Consider the following 21847-nt stretch of genomic DNA (forward strand, 5'->3'; position numbering starts at 1 on the left):
TGAAATCGTTTTATTTATTTACTACAGTTCAAGTGGTTGGAATTTGATAGCAAATATGAACTTCATGGGATAACTGGACAGGGGTTCCGAAAATATTTACTCCCTTTCATTAGCACCAGTAACAATTTTCCTGAACTGCTTATTTGATATCTTTACGCGACGTGCGTCTGTATTCTTTCGTGTAGTACGTTTTCGCAGGGAGGCAGTGTTGCTTTAACTGGAACTGCGTGTTACATTTAGGTGAGGATGACTTTCAAAACCGAGCAGCGTAAAGCTCGGAAAATATCCTCAGCCTGGTACAGTTTTACCTTGCATCCACATACGCGAAATGCAATGACGAAATCCATCTTCAGAACAAAGGTGCGTCCATCGGGTCTTGTATTGCGCCTTTGTTGAGCGACCTGTTTTTGGCAAAATCACACAGAGTCTTGCAGTGACTATTAGAAGGAACTAAGGTTCTGAGAACCTTCAGATACGTGGACGACTTTTGGTAGGTTTACACTGTGCTTTCTCGGAGTTGTTTTCCGCTTCATCACAACTCCTCGGCATATTTGAAGAATATGTATGTCCCTTAGTCTCAACGCATGAAATGCCATAATATGAGTCCTTCTGTTTCCTCGACCTCAAGCTCGTGTTTTCTAATGATCAGGTTTCCTGGATATATGAACCCCGTGCGCAAAAACAACTCCTACCCTTCTCATAAGCACAAAGCAAACTAGTAAAGAGGGCTATTGTTCAGGCGTGCTTCTCTAACGCGTTAGACTGGTCCGGCTACCACAGACTAAACGTCAGTTTTCAAGCTCAAGTTACACGCCTGAAAGCCTCTAGCAATACTGACGGATTACTTGTAACAGCAGCTGACGCAATCCACAGAAAAAGAAGACAACCTAACGGCGAAACCGTGGTCACCGAAGAGTAGCCCACAGCGCAGGACCGTGAGGTCCCGGTGATTCCATACAAGCATCAAATGGCCCATCGCCTTAAAAGAATCGGTGAGCGGGTTGGTGTACGTGTAGTGTTTTATGCCCCACACAAACTTTGTTCGATATCAAGCAAAAAAACCCCTATCAGGAAACAAAAAAGCCCAGTGTGAAGTCAGGCGCCGCAACCATTACGTGAATTGTATATGCACGGGGTTGCGCACAAAATCCCATTCAAATGCGGCGCATACTACGTTGTGCAGACAGGGAGGTGTCTAAACGATCGTCTGCGTGAACATGCGAATAATGTTAAGAATGGAAAGGGAGGGTTCTTAGCCCTGCATTGTATTGCATGCGGATGCACCAATCTGTTTGAAAAAAAAGTACTCTTCACACACAAGGATGATCGAACGCGCATCATCCTCGAATCAGCTAGCATGGCACGTGAAGAATACCTGTGCATAAGTAAGCCATCCCTAGCCTTATCGCGAAGAGAGTTGGAATTCTTAGACAATGGCAGCGCGAGCAGTGAGCGGTCATGACATTGTTATTATGGTTTTCTGCTTCATTTTTTCATTCGTATTGCTTGTTTTTTACGTAAATATGTTTGTATCGTTTCCCTATGTTTTTTCTATATAACACCTTCTAACTGGCAATACAATTTCTCTTGGCAGTAGGCGCTTCTACTCGTTTTGTTCCTGTACGGGTGCGCTGTGTCGCTTCGCGCTGTACTGCAGAGCATGAAAGCAACGCTGCCGCGGTTGGTCAACGCTGCGCTCACGTCCGCATCACCGGAGTTGCTACGGCTAGTACGAGAGGGATAGACTTGGGTTAGCGTTGCCTGCCAGAAGGGGAGCCAAAGCTTGATTGATGGATATTGTTTCTTGGCGCAAGGGCCAGAAATGGCCAACGAGCACCATGACACTTGGTGATGAATGGCAATGACTATCGTTGAATATGGCGGAAATTGAGTGGCTGTATATTGGCCTAAAATATTCGCTCTAACTGGTGTAAAATATGTATCTATTAAAATAATGTCAGTGAAAAGAGAGTCCTATGGATGTAAAAGTACGTTGTGAAGGATTAGATACTGAAACGTGTTAATTTATAGCAGCACCAGTGCCTCTGCAGAGCCCTTCAGCGCAAGGGCTGCGACAAATATGCTCTGTAAGTGATTTGCAGCTACAGCCTCTAAGCAGAGTCTGTGCTACAAATTGCCAGGCCACATGATTTCTATGATATTCGTTTCTTCTAAGAACTTCAATACTGATTTAAAATTAAATAGAGGGTTATTGCCAAAAAAGAAGACTGGGTGCAACGGTATATTATGAAGGCACAAGGAAGGGAAGAAACCTTTTTCTCTCCTCTTCTAGTACTGGCGCTGAACGAGAACATGAAGGACTGTAAGTCTACTTCCACACCTAGTGCATGTCAGAGGGTTAGTTCCAGTTAGAATATACGAGTGAGTGCAATATGTGTGCCCAATTCCTAATCTACAGGGCAGTACTTCCTGGTGTCTTCTTGTTTTCTCGGAGATCCAGTTCCCTATTTTTGGTTTGATTAGGTGCAGTTTGTTCGAATGAATGAATGAATGTTTGATGTTTAATGGCGCAAGGGCCAAGTATGGCCAAAGAGCGCCATATCCATAGTAATGGGTTTGCAGTGTAATTATGAGTTCTATGAAGTTGGTGTGACGTGGCTGTAAAGGAGCCTTAAAGATAGTCGCTCTGAAGTGCGTAAACTATGTATAATAATATTATGGCGTTGACGTATTACGTGTGCTATCAAAATTAAGATGCATATAAAGAAAAATACGATGTGTAAAAATATATCAAGTAATAAGGTATGCAAGAGCACTACTGGCTCATTAGAGCCCATGAAACACAAGGGCCTGGAGGCATGTGCTGTGCAAAACAATTATCACAGCGGCATCCTCTGGAGTGAGGGTGCTCTACAAATTTAATGGGCTTATAACTTGTAGAACGACATCATTTAAGAAGTTGAGGACTGCCTTGCTGTTAAAAAGCGGTTCCTTACCAAGAAACATAGCAGTGTGGAGAGGGATGTAATAACGGTATGAAAGTGGAAAATGTTTATTTCTTTCTTTCAGTTTCGGCTTCCCGATTTTCCAAGAGCACGTGGAGGACAGTCAGCCTTTCACCACATCTACCACAGGCTGGACGTCTACTTCCAGTAAGCAGAAAATTACGGGTGCCAAATGTGTGTCCTATTCTGAGACGACAGAATAGGACATCTGTTCGGCGTGATTTTGTTGCAGAGAGCCAGAATCCTAACTGTGGCTTTATCACGTGCAGCTTATTATTTGTTTGCGCGTCCCACGCGCACTGCCTGTGGTTTCGCAGTTTCTTTCATAACAAAGGCCTCAGATCTGTGACAGGCACAGGAGCGGTATGGATTACAGCTTGCGATGGGATTGACGTGGCCATCTCGTCCGCCAGAAAGTTACCTTCGATTGCCCTAATGCCAAGTACCTAGCATATAATGATAAGCTGGTTAGATGAATACGCTTTACGCAAGACCGAATAGAGTTCATTAAATACGGGATTTTTATGTTTTCTGAGTAACATTAATGCCTTCACGACGCTGAGGGAGTCTAAGGAGAATTACTTTACATCAGTCACATTTTGATCTTTCCACCCTTCCAGGAGTTCAGATTCTGTCAAATCGTGAAGGTCTGCCTCTGACCCGACTACGCGTGAGATATTCATTGATCGGTGGGGTGTAATAGAAACTGGTATGTTGCCAAATGTCACCAGACTGCCTAGCGTCTCGTAGTGATTTTTCTGAGGGATCTCAAGAAGAAGGTCTCCGCTTGCGATTTTCGTCAATTTATAACCTGACCCTAAGGCTTCAGTCAAAGATTTTCAACCTAATAACGGTGAAATGAGTCTGGCCTGTTTTGCAAAGTTCTCGCTGTGTCGGGTCGGTCGGGTCGGTTTCTTTTGTGCAGGTCAAAAATGTGCTTAAGTCTTCGGTGCGTCCCCTCTTCTTAGGTTGACGATCAGGTAGGCGGGGAAATGCGGGTGTTCCCATGGTACTTCGGTTCGTTTTCGGCACCAATGGCGGCCACCCACCCCGGAGCCCAACAGGGGGACGCTGCAGAACTTGACGCATGAGGCTGTAGGCGCCAACCGTACATTGCCACTATAACCTAATATATTATACCCAAGGGAAGGCACATATTCAAGGTTAACCCTAGCCGCCCAAGGAAATTAAGAAGTGACGGAATAGAAGAAATGATAGGACAGTAGAAGAAAGACGATAGGAAAGAACAAAGATTGAAGAGGGGGACAGGAAAAGGCGACTGCCGATTTCTCCGGGTGGATCAGTCTGGGGGTGCCGTCTACTTGAAGCCGAGGCCAAAGAAGTGTGTTGCCTCCGCCGAGGGGCCGTAAAGGTCCAACACCCGGCATCGCCTCAACCCCCAGGATCCACTTTTCCCCGGACACGGCTATGCCGCGCATGGCTACGCGCGGAAGGAGGGGCCAACCTTCGTGTGCTCGTGTACGTGGTGTCGCAACACAACAAACGCCTTCTGACGCAGACGCCCCTGCGGGGGCAGTTTGTTGGATACCTGAGTGTCCCATTGCCGTTGCCAATATTTCCGTAGTTTATGCTGTAAAACTGGCTTATGGTCTGTGTAAGGTACAGTTATGTTAATGTTTGCATTAAAAAAGGTACGGATGTAGCCCTCTCGTCAGCAGCTACGTTGCCCTTTAGGCCTCTATGGCCAGGCGCCCACCAAAGAACAATCATTTGGTTCGACACGTATGCTGAACATAGAAGGTTGTAGACTTCATGAAGGATAGAGTTTTTGTGTTTTCGTAGACTTGATATGCAACTAACAACGCTTAACGAATCTGTGAAGATGACAGGATTTGTTATACATGTTTGTTTTATATGTTTCACAGCATAGAGGATCGCGTATGCCTCCACTGTGAAAATGCTGGTGTTTCGATTTAATGCACCGGACGTTGAAAATGAAGGTCCGAGAGCTGCATAAGCTACACCATAAGTCGTTCAAGGAAGCCGGTAAGGGGTGCTCACCGTTCCACAGCACACCTTATGCTGATGCGGCGCGTCGAGGGCAGCGTCACAGTGGCCATTGCCAAGTGCCCAGCCCGCGTACAGCGAGCAGGTCCTTTGGCTCCTGCCCCCAGGGTGGAAGTAGGTAAGCCTATTCCATCCAACCAGCAAACAGGCCAGGCTACACTTGGGTTGCCGGCCCCACAAGAGTTATCTGCGGCAACCTGCGCTACATGCAGCGATCCACCAGGAACGATAGTGGCCGCGAAGGTTTGCGCAGGCGAGGCTGCCCCAACTTTCCCGGCCCCTTCCAGCGCTGGCAACAGCCGGCACAGCCAAATCCCAAAGGGAGTCCCATCGACCTCCGGGCTGGTGGGCGCAGGGGTCTTGCCTTCCGAGGTGAGACTCTCTCAAAAAACCTCTGGCTCGCAAACGCGCGTGTCCGGCGCCTCACAAGAAGCAATGGACACTACACCTAACCTCATGGCGCACCAAGCACCTAAGCAGCGGCGAGGCTCCCTCGAATGTTCCAGAAAAGGCAATACCCCGGTTACAGGGCCTCGAAAGAGCTTGGTAATCTAATCTCTGTAACCTCTGTAATTACTACTTCTGCTTCTGTATACACAGCAACTATTACTTCCAATATGGATACACAAATTATTCAATGGAACGTCAGAGGCCTCCTTAGAAACCTTGGTGTGCAAGAACTCACCCACGAACACAATCCAAAAGTGCTGTGTTTACAGAAAACACACCTAAAATCAAAGCATACAAACTTTCTCTGAAAGAATATATCTTCTCGCAAAGATCGCGATGATGCTGTCGCATCATCGGGTGGTGTTGCCATTGTTATACTTAAAGCATTGCGTGTCAACTTTTACAGCTACAAACATCTCTTGTAGCAGTGGCGGTTTGAGCTGTTCTCCCAAACAAACAATCACCATTTGCTCGCTTTACGTACCCCGACACTACAAGTTAATCGAACACGAATTTCAGTCTTTTATAGATTAATTGCCAGTACCTTATGTTCTTGCCGATTTCAATACGCACAGCTGCCTGTGGGGCGACTCTCGTATAGATGCGCGAGGTCTTCTTGTTGAACAGTTACTTTTTTCTTCTGGTGCGTGCCTGCTGAATACGAAGGAACCCATCCATTCCTTTCTTGCAAACAGAACAATTCTTCTGTACATCTTAGTGTAGTTTGCCCGTCTATACTGCCCGAAGTCGAATGGGAAATTACGAACAATCCTTACGGGAGCGACCACTTCCCCATACTGATAAGAACATCTAAAGAAAATGAATATCCTCCACAAGCTCCTAGGTAGGAGATGGATACAGCCGACTGGGAGAAATTTCGAACTCTTACTAGCATCTCATGGGCTGATATGGCTTCTTTAGAAATTGATGCTGCTGTGGAGTATTTTACAGCATTCATAATAGATGCCGCATCAAAATGAATATCCGAAGTAAGTGGTTTGGCACGCAAATGACGTGTACCGTAGTGGAACAACGAATGTAGGATCACCCGTAGGAAACAGAACAAAGCGTGGGGATCGTGACGCGCCTCTCCCACTGCAGAAAATCTTATTTATTTCAAAAGAGTAAAGTCACAAGCCAGGAGAACGCGCCGACAGGCTAGAAGAGACTGTTGGCAGACGTTTTTTACTGCACCAACTGTTATACAAATGAGGCTAAAGTCTGGAACAGGGTTAATAGGATTAGAGGGCGGCAAACATATTCACTTCCTCAGGTAAACGCAGAAGGCGATACCCTGTTTGATCAGGCAGATTCACTTAGGGAGCACTTTGAGAGCCTGTCAAGTTCCACCAATTATTCCCAACCCTTTCTCAAATATAAACAAATAGAACAAAGTAAGCCACTCATAAGAAAGTGTCGCCAGAATGAACTGTTGAACCGTCCTATTAGTATTGCAGAGTTGAGAGCTGCCTTGAGCGCATGCAAGAGCTCTGCACCGAGATCTGATAGAACTATGTATGAAATGCTCAAAAACTTACACAATGATACGCAAGTTGCCCTACTCATACTTTTCAACTCTCTCTGGGATGCAGGGTACCTTCCAACCGCATGGAAGGAAGCCATTGTTGTCCCTGTTTTGAAACAAGGCAAAGACCCTTCCTCAGTGGCAAGTTACCGTCCGATAGCTCTCACAAGATACATTTGTAGGGTATTCGAAAAAATGATAAATCGGCCACTCATCCATTTCCTTGAACTGAGCAAAATACTTGATCCCATCAGTGCGGCTTCCGAGAAGGGCGCTCCACAACCGACCATCTCGTACGTATTGAAAGAAATATCCCTGATGAATTTGTACACAAACAGTTTTTCTTACCGATATTCCTCGATGTGGAGAATGCGTACGATACAACATGGCGCTACGGAATCTTGAGAGATTTGTCAGAAATGGGCATTCATGGTAATATGCTAAACGTAATAAAAAGCTGCTTGTCCAATCGTACCTTCCGGGTAAAAGTCGGCAATTTGCTGTCACATCATTTTACACAAGTAGCTGGTGTACCCCAGGGAAGCGTGCTCAGTTGCACACTATTTATTGTTAAGATGACAACACTTCGTGCTTCCTTACCACCTGCCATTTCGTATTCCGTCTACGCGGACGACATTCATATAGGTTTCAAATCCTGTAACCTGGCAGTTTGTGAGAGACAGGTACAGCATGCTTTGAACTCGGTGTCAAAGGGTGCAGAGAAAAATGGATTTAAAAGCAATCCTCACAAAAGTTCTTGTTTTCTGTTTACAAGAAAGAGAGGCCTAGTCCCGGATCTTTGCTTATAACAGTGTAGACAACAGATACTTGTAAACAAAGAGGACAAATTTATAGGTGTTAAACTTGACAATAGACTCACTTTCGTCCCACACATTAAACACCTCAAAGAAAAGTGTCTGAAAACAATGAACCTAATGAAACTTCTATCCCAGACTACGTGGGGTAGTGACAGGAAGTGCCTAATGAACCTGTATAAGAGCCTCATCCGGTCACGATTAGATTATGGTGCCGTGGTATATAACTCTGCCGCCCCAAGCGCGCTAAAGATGCTAGACCCTGTTCACCATCTAGGCATCCGTTTAGCCACGGGCGCCTTCCGAACAAGCCCGATTGAAAGTTTATATGCCGAATCAAATGAATGGTCTCTCCACCTACAGAGATCATACAACAGCTTTACATATTTCCTTAAAGTGCGCTCTAATCTTGGACATCCATGTTTTGGTACCGTTACCGATATGACGTGTGCTACACTTTTCAACAATCGCCCCTCTATAAGACAGCCTTCCTCGCTGGGTGTAAAGGAGCTCAGCGATGAAATGCATGTCCCATTCCTCGAGCATCGCTTAATGCACCTAACCAAGCTCTTCCCTCCTCGGCAGTGCCAGGTGATAGAATGTGACGTATCCTTTATAAAAGTTACAAAGCACGCTCCAGACGCCGAAATCCCAATGCATTTTCTAGAACTTCAGTACAAGCACTCCTGCGCAGAGTTCTACACAAACGCTTCGAAGTCAAGTGTCGCGGTATCCTATGCAGCCGTCGGCCCATCCTGCTCGGAGCCTGATGTACTGCATCCGGAAACAAGTATCTTTATGGCCGAGGCGTACGCATTACTCTCTGCTGTGAAGCATATAAGAACATCAAATCTTCAAAAAAGCAGCGATCTATATAGACTTCGAAGCGTCTGTATAAAACTCCGCGCAGGAGTACTTCGCCTCGAGTTCGGGAAAGTGTGAATGTATGTGCACCTCAGGCGCACATTTTGTTATTGCGACGAAAGACATATCACACTGGATGGTCTGCCATTCCCAAGGTGGTGCAAGTTTGTGTTGGTGTCATTAGGACTGTTTCTCGATGTTGAATACCGGTTTCATTAGCCAGTTGTTCTAAGCGCACAGACAGAGGATCTCGAACAGATGGGCGGTTAGGGTGAAGTCTTGCAGAACACAAGTCAAGTACAGTTGAGTAACACGTATGTTCTTTATTCGATTTACATTTTAAAAAGTAGCAGAAGCTTAGATATGTTTTCCGTAGGTGTAAAGACCATTCGTTCTCTTCGACATACAGACTTTCCCCAGGGCTTGTCCTAAATGCGCCTGTCGTCCGCCGTATACCTAGATTGTAGACTGGGTCGAGAATTTTGAGAGCACTGTCCGATGCGGATTGGCACACCACGGCTCGGTAGTCCAGGCGTTATCGTGCAAGTCTTTTATACAGGCTAAGTAAACACCTCCTGTCACTGCCCCAGTTTGTTCGAGAAAGTAGCTTCAGCAGGTTCATAGCCTTCAGGTACTTCGCTTTAGGATATTTCAAGTGGGGAATGAAATTAAGTTTTGGGACCAAAATAATACCTAAAAATTTATGTTCAAGGCTGACCGATAGCCGTTCTCCGTTAAGGTCAACAGCGGGTTATGGTGATATGCCTCTCTTGTTTGAGAAGAGAACACATGTGCTTTTTTGTGGGTTAAATTTAAAACTATTTTCTTCTGACCACTGTGAGAATTTGTTTAGGCCAAGCTGTAGCTGTCTCGCGCTGATGCTAAGATTGCACGACCTAAAAGCTATCTGTACATCGCCCACATAAACTGAGTAAAAGATGATGATGTGTGGAGTTTTATGGCGCAAGGGCCAGGTGTGGCCAAAGAGCGCCATTTCTGTGGTAATGAGTTTGCGGTGTAATTATGATTGCTATGAAGTTGGTGTGAGGTGGCTGTAAAGAGGCCTTAAAATATACGCTCTAAAGTGCGTAAAATAAGTATGATAAAATTATGGCGATGACGTATGACTTGTACCATGAAAATTTAGATGCATATAAAAAGAATGATACGATAGGTAAAATATATCACGATTATAAGAAATGCCAGAGCACTACTGCCTCCTTAGAGCCCTTGAAGCACAAGGGCCTGGAGGCATGTGCTACGCAAAACAATTATCGCAGTGGCATCCTCTCGAGAGAGGAGGCGCTACGAATTCATGGGACTAATAACATGTAAGACGACATCTCTGAGGAAACCTAGGACACTGTATTAAAAAGCGGTTCTGGACCGAGAAACATTAGAGGATGAAGAGGAATGTGTTGGCGGTATGCTAATGAAAAATGTCTCTTTCTCTCAGATTTGGCTTCCCGACACTCCAGGAGGACGTGGAGTACGGTCAGCCTCTCCCCGCATCTACCACAGGTTGGAGGCTCACTTCCGGTCAGTAGAAAGTTATGGGTGCCATATGTGTGTCCTATTCTTAAACGACAGAATAGGACATCTTTTCGGCGCGATTTTGTTGTAGAGGGCCAGAATCCTAACGGTGGCTTTATTAGGTGGAGCTTATTATCTTTTTCCGCGTTCCACATGCGTTGCCAGAGGGCCCGCAGCCGCTTTCGCAAGAAAGGCCTCAGATCTGTGACAGGCACCTCAGCGGTAGGGTAGCATCGCAAGCCGTTAGGCTTGCGATGCTATAGACGTGGCCATTTTGTCCGCCAGAACGTTGCCCTCGATGCTCCTATGGCCAGGCACCCAGCATATAATGATATGCTGGTTGGATATGTACGCTTTACACAAGACGGAATATAGTTCATTAAGTACTGGATTTTTCTGTGTATAAAGTGACATCAGGCCCTTCACGACACTTAGGACGTCTGTGTATATCGCTAATTTTTGAAGTTTCGATTTTCCTATGTGATTTACAGAAGACAGTACTGCGTAGGCCTCGGCCGTAAAGATACTTGTTTCCGGATGCAGTACACCAGATTCTGAGAAGGATGGGCCGAAGGCAGCATAAGACACCCCGGCATTTGACATCGAAGCGTCTGTGTAGAACTCTGCGCAGGAGTGCTTGTGCTGAAGTTCAAGAAAATGCTTTCGGATTTCTATCTCTGGTGCGTGTTTTGTTACTTTTAAAAAGGATATGTCACATTCAATCAGCTGCCACTCCCAAGGTGGTAACACCTTGTTTGGATGCATTAGGCGAAGCTCGAGGAGTGGGACACGCATTTGATCACTAAGCTGATGATGATGATGATGATGATGTGTGGTGTTTTGTGGCGCAAGGGCCAGGTTTGGCCAAAGAGCGCCATGACATGTGGTAGAGTTAACGATGTATTATGGAAGATGTGACTTGGCTGTAAAGTGGCCTAAAAATAGTCGCTGCAAAGTGCGTAAAATATACGTGCTATAAAATAATGGCGATGTCTAATGATGAATACAAAGAACATTAAAATCCATCGTAGAAGAATGATGCGTTGTTTAAAATATGCGAGATGTTAAATTGTTAACAGCACTACTGCATCGCCAGAGCCCTTGAACCACAAGGGCCTAGAGGCATGTGCTATTCAGAGTAATTATCACAGCGGCATCCTCTGAAGAGAGGAAGCGCTACGAACGTGTGGGGCTAATAACATGCAATACAACATCTTTCAAAAAACCTAGGACGGCGTCGGTGTCAAAGAGTGGTTCTGGGCCAAGTAACATAACAGGATGAAGGGGGATGTGCTGCCGGAATGCTAAGAGAAAATGTTTCCTTCTTTCAGATTCGGCTTCCCAACACTCCAGTAGGACATGGAGGACGGTCAGCCTCTCCCCGCATCTCCACAGGTTGGAGGCTCGTTTCCCGTGAGTAAAACGTTATGTGTGCCAAAAGTGTGTCCTATTCTTAGACGGCAGAATAGGACGTCTGTCCGGCGGGATTTTGTTACAGGAGGCCAGAAACCTAATTGTGGCTTTATTACATGCAGTTTATTATTTATTTCTTCGTCCCACATGCGTTGCCAGTGGTTTCGTAGTTTCCTTCTTAACAGAGGCTTCAGGTCTGTGACAGGGACTGAAGCAGTAGGATTAACCGCATGCAAAGAAATTGATGTGGCCATCTGGTCCACTAGAACGTTACCCTGGATGCCCCTATGGCCAGGCAGCCAGCATATAAACTCATGCTGGTTAGATACATATGCTTTACATAACACGGAATAGAGTTCAATTATAACAGGATTTTTGTGCTTACAGGACGATATCAAAGACTTCACGACACTTAGGGAGTCTGTATAATTAACTGATCTTCTGAGTTTTCATTTCCTTATATGCTTCACGGTCGATAATATTGCGTAGGCTTCAGCCGTAAAGATACTAGTTTCCGGATGCAGTACGCTGGATTCCGAGAAGGATGGACCGATGGCTCCATTGGACACCCCGTCTTGCGACTTCGATGCGTCTGTGTAGAACTCCGTGCAGGAGTGTTTGTGTTGGAGTTCCCGGAAATGCATTTGGATTTCAATGTCTGAAGCGTGCTTTGTAACTTGAACGAAAGATGTGTCGCATTGTATCAGCTGCCACTCGCAAGGAGGTAGCAGCTTGGCTGGATGCATTAGGCGAAGCTCGAGGAGTGGAACTTGCATTTATTCACTAAGCTCCCTCACACGAAGCGAGAAAGGCCGTCTTACAGAGGGACGGTAGTGGAAAAGTGTAGTACATGTCATATCGTTAACAGTGTGAAAACATGGATGTTGATGATTGGAATGTATTTTCAGGAAATATGTAAGGCTGATGTAAGTTCTTTGTAGATGGAGGGACCATTCATTTGATTCCGCCTATAAGCTTTCAATCGGGCTAGTTCTGAAAGCGCCAGTGGCTAAGCGGATACCTAGATGGTGGACAGGTTCTAGGATCTTTAGTGCGCTCGGAGCGGCTGAGTTATATACGACGGCGCCGTAGTCGAATCGTGATCGAATTAGGCTCTTATAAACATTCATCAAACACTTCCTGTCGCTACCCCATGTTGAGTGGGATAGAATTTTAAGTAGGTTCATTGTCCTTAGACATTTTTCTTTAAGATGTTTAATGTGCTGTATAAAAGTAAGCTTGGAGTCTAGTATATACCTAGAAGTTTGTGTTCTTTATTGATATGTATTTGATGTCCACAGACTTGAACACAAGGATCTGGAACCAGGCCTTTCTTTCTAGTAAAAAGAACACAGGAACTTTTGTGGGGGGTGATTTTGAATCCGTTTTCGTCTGTCCACTTGGAAACCTTGTTCAAGCCCTGCTGTACCTGTCTCTCGCATACTGTGAGGTTGCAGGATTTGAAGCCTATTTGTATATCGTCTACGTATACGGAATAAAAGATGGCCGGTGGCAGTGAAGCACGTAGTGTGTTCATCTTAACGACAAAGAGAGTGTAACTCAGCATGCCTCCCTGGGGTACACCAGTTTCCCTCGTAAAAGGACGTGAGAGTGCATTACCAACTTTTACTCGGAAGGTACGATTTGACAAATAGCTTTCAATAGTGTTCAGCATATTTCCACGGATGCCCATTCCCGACAAGTCCCGCAAGATCCCGTAACGCCATGCTGTGTCATACGCCTTCTCCATGTCGAGGAATATTGATAGGAAAAACGGTTTATGAACAAATGCATCGCGGATATTTCCTTCAATGCGCACAAGGTGATCGGCAGTCGATCGTCTTTCTCTGAATCCACACTGATTGGGATCGAGCATATTGGCGAGTTCAAGGAAGTGTATAAGTTTCGAGCGGCGGCGGCGGCTCTAGCGGCTAGAGCGGGGAGGTTCGGCCAAGTTGGAATTGCATCCCGGCGGCAGCAGCGTTTCCCAACCAATGACGGCCCAGCTCGCCACGTGACTGATCGATGTCTAGTGCGGCAAAGCCCACGCATAGGATGACGTTTATTTGCTTGCTACTTCCTAATATCAGCTGTGGAGATGCTCACACTGAATGCCAAGGTGACATCTTTATTTTGAATCCCTGATGCCACGTACCTGGGAGGCAGCACAGAGGTAATGCCAGCTTGGCGTACTCGGATCAGCGATTTATCTATGTAAGGCGGCTAACTACCTGAGATTGATGATGATATGTAGTGTTTTGTGGCGCAAGGGCCAGGTTTGGCCAAAGAGCGCCATGACAAGTGGTAATGTTAATGTATTATGGAAGATGTGACTTGGCTGTAAAGTGGCCTAAAAGTAGTAGCAGTAAAGTGCGTAAGATCTACGTGCTATAAAATTATGGCGATGACTAATGACGAATACTATGAACATTAAAATCCATCGTAGAGGAATGATGGAAAATATAAAATATATAAAATGGTAAAATTACTTGGAGCACTGCTGCCTCGCCAGAGCCCTTGAAACACAAGGGTCTAGAGGCGCGTGCTATACCAAAGAGCTATCACAGCGGCATCCTCTGAAGAGAGGACCCGCTACGAACATGTGGGGCTAAAAACATGCAGGACAACATCTTTCAGGAAACTTAGGACTGCGTTGGTGTCAAATAAAGGTTCTGGGACGAGTAGCATTACGGGATGTAGGGAGATGTGCTGCCGGTAAGCTATGGAAAAATGTTTCCTTCTTTCTGATTCCGCTTCCCGACACTCCAGTAGGACGTGGAGGACGGTGAGCCTCTCCCCGCATCTACCACATGTTGGAGGTTTGTTTCCCGTGAGTAAAAGTTATGTGTGCCAAAAGTGTGTCCTATTCTTAGACGGCAGAATAGGACATCTGTCCGACGGGATTTTGTTACAGGAGGCCAGAAACCTAATTGTGGCTTTATTACGTGCAGTTTATTATTTGTTTCCATGTCCCACGAGCGTTGCCAGTAGTTCCGCAGTTTTCTGCACAAGTAGGGCCTCAGATCTGCGACAGGGACTGCTGCGGTAGAATTTACAGAATACGATGCAATTGATGTGGCCATCTGGTCCGCCAGAACATTGCCTTCGATAGCCCTATGACCCGGCGCCCAGCATATGATGACATGCTGGTTACATATATACCTTTTACATAGGACGCAATAGAGTTCATTGATTACTGGGTTTTTGTGCTTAGAAAAAGACATTAGCGCCTTCACAGCACTTAGTGAGTCCGTATATATAACTGATTTCTCGAGTTTTGATTTCTTTATATACTTTACAGCCGACAACAGTGCGTAGGCCTCAGCCGTAAAGATTCTTGTTTCCGGATGCAGTACATCGGATTCCGAGAAGGATGGGCCGACGGCTGCATAGGACACCCCCCTCCCGTGACTTCAATGCGTCTGTGTAGACCTCCGTGCAGGAGTGCTTGTATAGGAGTTCCCGGAAATGCATTTGTATTTCAATCTCTGAAGCGTGTTTTGTAACTTGCACGAAAGATATATCGCATTCTATGTGCTGCCACTCCCAAGAAGGTAGCAGCTTGGCTGGCTGCATTAGGCGGAGCTCGAGGAGTGGGACATGCATTTCATCACTAAGCTCCCTCACACGCATCGAAAAAGGCCTCACACGCATCGAAAAAGGGATTATGAAAGAGCGTAGCATATGTCATATCGTTAATGGTATTAAAACATGGATGTTGAGGATTAGAGTGGACTTTCAGGAAATGTGTTTGGCTGATATATGTTCTCTGCAGATGTAGTGACCACTCATTTGATTCTGCATATAAACTTTCTATGGGACTTGTTCTGAAAGCTCCAGTGGCCAGTCGGATTCCTAGATGGTGGACCGGATCTAGCATCTTTAGCGCGCTCGGGGCTGCAGAATGATAGATCACGGCGCCGTAGTCCAACCGCGATCGGATGAGGCTCTTGTAAAGATTCATTAAATATTTCCTGTCGCTGCCCCATGCTGTGTGGGATAACACTTTAAGTAAGTTCATTGTTCTTAAGCATTTGACCTTGAGGTACTTTATGTGTGGAGTGAAAGTTAATTTCGAATCAAGTATGATGCCTAAGAACTTGTGTTCTTTGTTCACAGGAATTCGCTGACCATACATTTCGATACTGGGTTCTGCAATGAGTCCTCTCTTTCTTGTGAAAAGCACACAAGAACTTTTGTTGGGGTTGACTTTAAATCCGTTTTCTTCTGCCCATTTGGACACTTTGTTCAAGCCCTGTTGAACTTGCCTCTCACATACTGTAAGGTTGCAGGATTTGAATCCTATCTGTATGTCGTCTACGTAAACAGAATAAAAAATGGCTGGCGGTAACGAGGCACGAAGGGCGTTCATTTTCACGATGAAGAGCGTGCAGCTAAGTACACCTCCTTGAGGTATACCAGTTTCCTGTATAAAAGGTCGCGACAATATATTGCCGACTTTCACGCGAAATGTACGGTTGGACAAATACCTTTCTATTAAGACGAGCATATTGCCACGGATGCCAATTCCCGACAAGTCTCTGAATATTCCATAGCGCCACGTAGTGTCGTACGCCTTCTCCATGTCGAGGAATGCGGATAGAAAATATCGTTTATGTAGAAAGGCGTCGCGAATGTTTCCCTCAATGCGCACAAGGTGATCGGTTGTGGACCGCCCTTCTCTGAAGCCACACTGAAAGGGATCGAGGATAGTGTTGAGTTCAAGGTAATGTACAAGTCTGCGGTTAACCATTTTTTCAAAAAGCTTACAAAGACAATTTGTAAGAGCTATCGGACGGTAACTTGCCGCCAAGGAAGGGTCCTTGCCCTGTTTAAGAACAGGGACCACAATCGCTTCTTTCCATGTGGATGGGAGGTTTCCCGCAGCCCAAATAGCGTTGAAAAGCGTGAGTAGTGTAAGTTTGGTGTCAGCGTGTGAGTTTCTGATCATTTCGTACATGACCCTATCAGGTCCCGGCGCAGAGCCCTTGCATGTGGTCAAGGCAGCTCTCAACTCAGCAATATTGAAAGGCCGGTTATAAGGTTCATTCTGCCTGGATTTTCGTATTATGGGCTTACAGTCTTCTATTTGTTTGTATTTCAAAAATGATTGCGAATAATGGTTTGAACTCGACACGCTCTCGAAGTGTTCCCCAAGTGAATCTGCCTGATCTTTTAGTGTTTCACCTTGTGTGTTTACCAAAGGAAGTGAATATGTTTGTCGCCCTTTTATCCCATTAACCCGGTTCCAGACTTTGGCCTCATCTGTCTACGAGTTGATACCGGATAAAAACGTCTGCCAACTCTCTCTTCTAGCCTGTCGGTGTGTTCGCCTGCCTTGCGATTTCACTTTCTTAAAGTTAAACAGATTCTCCGCAGTGGGAGAGGCGCGTAGCAACCCCCACGCTTTGTTCTGTTTCTTACGAGCGATCCTACAGTCCTCGTTCCACCACGGGACACGCCGTTTGCATGCCAAGCCATTTACTTGTGATATACATTTAGTTGCGGCATCTATTAAGAAGGCTGTAAAGTATTCCACGGCAGCATCAATTCCTAACGAGGACATCTCATCCCATGAAATATTACTGAGAGTTCGGAATTTCTCCCAGTCAGCTGTATCAATCTTCCACTTGGGAGCCTGTGGTGGATATTCGTTTTCTTTAGGTGTTCTTAATAATATGGGGAAGTGGTCGCTTCCGTAAGGATTGTTTCTAACTTCCCATGCGAGTTCAGGAAAAATAGAAGGTGAAACTATGCTGAGATCAAGTGAAGAAAAGGTTTTGTTGGCAAGACAGTAATATGTGGGTGCCGTGTTATTAAGCAGACACGGACCGGAAGAAAAAAGGAGCTGTTCAACGAGACGACCTCGCGCATCGATACGAGAGTCGCCCCATAGGGAGTTGTGCGCACTGAAATCGCCAAGAACAACATAAGGTTCTGGCAATTGATCCATAAAGGATTGGAATTCATGTTTCGTTAATTTGTAATGTGGGGGTATGGAAAAAGAGCTAATGGTGATGAGTTTGTTTAGGAGAACAGCTCGAACCGCCACTGCTTCGAGAGGCGTTTGTAGCTGTAAAAGTTGACACGCAATGCTCTTATGGATAACAATGGCGACACCGCCCGATGATGCGACAGCATCATCGCGATCTTTGCGAAATGTTATGTACTGTCGGAGAAAGCTTGTGTGTTTGGATTTTAAATGTGTTTCCTGTAAACACAGCACTTTTGGATTGTGTTGGTGGATCAGTTCTTGTACATCATCAAGGTTTCTAAGGAGACCTCTGACGTTGCATTGTATGATTTGTGTATCCATATTTAATGTAAATTAGTGCTGTGTGTACGGAAACGTAAAGATGCCTTAGATTACAGAGCCCTTTCGAGGCCCTGTAATAGGTGTTTTGTTCTTTTTGAAGCGTTCGAGCGATTCTCTACGCTCCTTAGGCGCCTGGTGCGCCTTGAGGATAGGTGTGGTGTCCATTGCCTCTTGTGAGGCGCCGAACACGTGCTCTTGCGAGCGGGAAGTTTTCAGAGGGAGTCCCGCCATGGAGGGCAAGACCCCTGCGCCCACCATCCCGGAGGTCGATGGGGCTCCCAGAGGGATTTGGCTGCGCTGGCCGTTGCCAGCGCTGGAAGGGGCCTCGGAGGCTGGGGCAGCCTCGGCTGCGTCCACCTTCGGGGTCGATGGCCCTGTCTGCTGGGTAGACGGAGCAGCGCTAGCTGCAACCGCCGCGGGGGCAGATGGCGTAACTGCCGACTCACTGCCTGTGGGTCGGACAGCCGCTGGAGGCCGTTGTGACGCTGCCCCCTTACGCGCCACATCGGCAAAGCTACTCTTAGACAGGTATGACACCCGCCTACGGGCCTCCTTGAAAGATATGTTTTCTTTGACTTTGATTGTCACAATCTCTTTTTCTCTTTTCCAGGACGGGCAGGCGCGCGAGTATGCGGCGTGCTCGCCATCACAGTTGACACAGTGTGGAGTCTTCTGGCATGTTTCGGAGGAATGTTCAGTGTCACTACACTTGGCACATGTCAGCCGGCCTCGACAGTTCTGTGAACTGTGGCCGAACCTTTGGCACTTAAAGCATCTGAGAGGATTGGGCACGTTTGGCCTAGCACGAAGTTTGATGTAACCGGCCTCGATGGACTCGGGGAGGACACTTGAACCGAAAGTGAGTATCAGGTGTTTTGTTTGGATTTCTTTTCCATCTCGCCTAATCTTGATTCTTTTGACATTTATGACATTTTGTTCACTGAAGCCCTCCAAGAGTTCAGCCTCAGTGAGCTCCAGCAAATCAACCTCCGAGACAACGCCTCGGCTGGTATTCATCGTGCGGGGCGGGGTTACTACTACTTGGGTCTCTCCAAATGATACTAATTTAGGCAGTTTCTCAAGTTGTTTCTGATCGCGGAGCTCCAAGAGGTGGTCACCGCTGGCCATCCTCGACACCTTATAACCTGGGCCAAAAACTTCGGTAAGGGTCTTATATACCAGGAACGGGGAGATTGTTCGGACTTGTTTCGCTGGTTTTTCTGCGTGGATCACATGAAAAACGAGGAAAATTGTGGACTTGTCTTCCGAAAAACTGAAAAACTTCTTCGGTGCGCCCTCGTTTCTGAGGGCGATCAGGTAGTTTAGGGAAAGCATGTTCCATAAGTAATGTTGGGTTTTCGGCCGCGATGCCAACCACCCACCATGGAGCCCAACAGGGGGACGTGACAGAAGTTCCTGCTGGAGAAACCCTGCCAACGCCAGCCGTACATCGCTGCTATAACCAAATACAGCATAACCAAGGCTGGCTAGCTACACAAGGTTAACCGTTGCCGCCAGGAAACTAGGAAGTGAGGAGAAGTGATGAGAAGACGGGAAAGATGAAAAAGGCGAGAGAGAAAGACGAAGATTGGAGAGGAGGACAGGAAAAGGCGATTGCCGATTTCCCCCGGGTGGGTCAGTCCGGGGCTGCCGTCTACGTGAAGCAGAGGCCAAAGAGGTGTGTTGCCTCCGCCGGGGGGCCTTAAAGGTCCGAAAACCCGGCATCGGATCAACCCCCAGGATCCCCCTTTCCCCGGACACGTCTAAGCCGCGCACGGCTACACGCGGGAGGGTCCTACCCACGTGTGCTCGGGTCCGTGGTGTCGTAAAACACCAAACGCCTGCTCACGCAGACGCCCCTGCGGGGCTACCTGAGATTCATTGCAAGTCTTGCGCGTGAGGGTATGGGTTCCCGCACAACGAAAGGCTTCGTGAGCGGCTAGTCAACGACAGAATGGAGCTCCTCACTCTTTTCTGACGACACATTATAGTACTTCTGAAAATAATCGGTGTCGGCGTTCATCAGCAGCGGCATCTGCACGAGAATATTGCAGGGTACCAGTATCACGGTAACTATTTCTGTGGAAACACAACTCACCACAGTGTGGGAGTTCGGCAAAGCCTTTTTTATTTAAGGAGGGATGCTAGGCTGAAGGGTCAACTTTTGAAGCGCTCAACTAATTTTTATGAAATTTTCATGAGCAGTTGATCTTGTTGTCATTGGAATAGCTTCCAAATATAAGCACCCTAGCGCAAAGAGAAAGAAAGTTATAACTGTGAAATTGAGCAATCTTGTGTGTCAACTTAGGAAAACTATCGTTTACAAGATAACGGAAATATACAAATTATTTGTGATTAGATCCGTTCCAGATGGTTTGTAGTGCAGGATAAGGTAAGTGGAACATTTTTTATGTCATTTCTGTAAAAATGCTGTCACTCTGAAAATTAGGTTTATTTTTTGCGCTGTCATTTTGTGATTACATCCGTTCCAGATGGTTTGTAGTGCAGGATAAGGTAAGTGGCACATTTTTTATGTCATTTCTGTAAAAATGCTGTCACTCTGAAAATTAAGTTTATTTTTTTCGCTGTCATTACATGTCAAAGATCTGCTAAATATTATATGTGGGAAAACTTAGGCATCTGAAAAGTGCTTTATCTTGTTCCTCACAAAATTTCAGTCTAGAAAAAACATTGGAAGCAGCATTTGGTGAAGCAGTTTGGAAATGATACTTTTCCTAAAGCTCCTTGTTTTGCAAAAAGTGCAAACTGAGAAAAATCAATTCAAATATTTCATAGCATGACATTTATTCTTACGATAAGAAAAAAAATAATCAATGTGCCCTGCTGCATATGTCGAGCCCTCTTCTTCAACATGACGCTGCTCTGCGGCGATCGCTTCAAGGCATCGGCTCTTTTTTTTTCAACTTTAGTGCTATCCATCGCTCTTGCCTGCGCTCGTGAAAGGGCTTGCTTCGTTGCTTCCTGAAGGTGCTTATTCGTCTGGACTCCATGTTCAAGTTCCAGCTTGTCGAGAGCTGTCTTGATGCCACGTGCTCCTTCATTGAATTCTAGCACAGCCAGGACTACTGCAGTCTCCACTGTTCTCAGTGATGCAAATTCTGTCTTTGGGCACCTTTTCCATAGAAGAGCATTCAAGGACTCGTTTGCATTCTATGTCTGCATCCTTGAACATCGTGTAAGAAGCTCTGGCTTACTAAGCCTGTTGTAGATATGCACCAGCTCTTTGGCAACGTCTCTGCTGAAAGCTGGGCGATGGGATCTTGGCACTGATGGCTTGTCCGCTGCGACTAGAGCTCTGTGCCGATTGTAGTGACACCAAGCGTCCTCACCAAGCGTGCAAGCGTCATGTCGTGGGACTTCATCTCTTGAGTTGGAGTGAAAAAGCGTCACAAATACTCCTCGTTGCATTTTTTTTTACATCTGGAGCATTGTCTTTCAGCGCAGATGCATAGTAAGCAGTGAGTTTTTTTTTGCAAGACATTGTGTCAGCTTCCCCTAGCCTCCTAGACCTTTCGTCGTTTTCTTTAGTTTCTCAATTTCTCTAACAAGGGCGAAGAACAATCTTCCTAACATGGGCATTCACTTTGCGTTAGTTTCTTGCCCGCTATGCGGCCGCGTCTGGAAAAACAGCTTTCAGAGTCGCGTTCGACGGGAAATGCGCGCCACCAAGTTGTAAAAAAAATAATTTTCTTTCTTTCTACTGCTCCGATAACTACCAAACTTGGTGAGCAGATTTTTATTAAACAAGCAATTCAGAACAACTCGGAATAAAAAATCCATACTTTTCATGGAAATCGGTATTTTAGCCCGCATCCCCCCTTAAAGGCAGTACTCGTTTAGCAAAAGGAGATGCGTGTAAGAATCATAATGTGGCGAACGTCAATGCATCTCGGCTGACACGCTCTAGTCGGCACGC

This window comes from Dermacentor andersoni, chromosome 3 (assembly GCF_023375885.2).
Source record: "Dermacentor andersoni chromosome 3, qqDerAnde1_hic_scaffold, whole genome shotgun sequence".
NCBI classification, from domain to species: Eukaryota; Metazoa; Arthropoda; class Arachnida; order Ixodida; family Ixodidae; genus Dermacentor; species Dermacentor andersoni.